The sequence below is a fragment of the Brassica napus genome, chromosome C8 (assembly GCF_020379485.1).
Source record: "Brassica napus cultivar Da-Ae chromosome C8, Da-Ae, whole genome shotgun sequence".
Lineage (NCBI taxonomy): Eukaryota > Viridiplantae > Streptophyta > Magnoliopsida > Brassicales > Brassicaceae > Brassica > Brassica napus.
The window spans coordinates 12,663,561-12,664,602 of NC_063451.1; the positions used below are offsets into that span (position 1 = coordinate 12,663,561).

General features: G+C 48.0%; 1 non-coding gene across 1 annotated transcript; it reads right to left on the reverse strand.

The window, feature by feature from the left end:
- Positions 1-492: 492 nt before the first annotated feature.
- LOC125592105 lies at positions 493-599 on the reverse strand. The gene has a single exon (XR_007327955.1). It is a non-coding gene; the product is annotated as a small nucleolar RNA R71 (small nucleolar RNA).
- Between the last annotated feature and the right edge of the window lie 443 nt (positions 600-1,042).

The following is a 1,042-nucleotide window of genomic DNA, read 5'->3' on the forward strand; positions in this document are numbered from 1 at the left end:
ATAGTAGCAGACATCAGAGCTTTTGAGAGGGAGTGTGCTAGAGCTAGAAGAGAAGAAGAACACCAGGCCCACTTGGATATTGATATGGCAGATCCACCGCAAGGGGCAGAACACCAACCGCGGGCAGCTCGACCCATTGGCACTTACGACCGCCCCAACATACATGGTCATAGATTCGGAATCCGAGCACCAGCTGTGGCAGCCAACAACTCTGAGGTCAAGTCAGGACTCCTCAACGTGATCGAGAACAACAAGTATCATGGCTTGGCTCTGGAGGACTCATTTGATCACTTGGACAGGTTCGACAGCTACTGCGGGTTGTCAAAAACCAATGGTGTGTCCGAAGATGCTTTCAAGCTCAAGCTATTCCCTTTCTCTTTGGGGGATAAGGCACGTCAGTGGGAGAAGTCTCTACCCAGCGACTATATCACTACTTGGGATGGGTGCAAGAGAGCATTCTTGGAGAAATTCTTCTCATCCACAAGAACTGCTAAGCTGAGAAATGAGATCTCCAGCTTTCAACAGAAGGGCTTGGAAGGATTCAGTGAAGGCTGGGAGAGATTCAAGGGCTACCAAGCTCAATGCCCTCACCATGGTTTCTCTAAAGAAAGCTTGCTGAGCACATTCTACCGTGGTGCTCTTCCTAAGTACAGAGCCAGACTGGATACAGCTAGCAATGGGTTCTTCTTGGGAAGAACTGAAGATGATGCAGAAGAGCTGGTTGACAACATGGTAAAGAGTGATGCAGTATACAGTGGAGACCAAGACAGGGGCAGTAGGGGTGATGATAAGCAGACGAGGAAAGAGATCAAAGCTCTCCAGGATAAGATAGACATCCTCCTTGCTGATAAAGCCACACAAGAGCAGCTGCACTTTGTTGGTAACCCAAGCCAAGAGACACCACCTGTTGTCCATGAGGTTGAGGGTTTGGAAGGGCAAGAAGAGTTGTGTTTCATCAACAACAATGGTAGCTGGTACAAGAAAGAGCCCAACTTTCAGTACAACAACTACCAACAAAAATCATATCCTAACAACCAACATA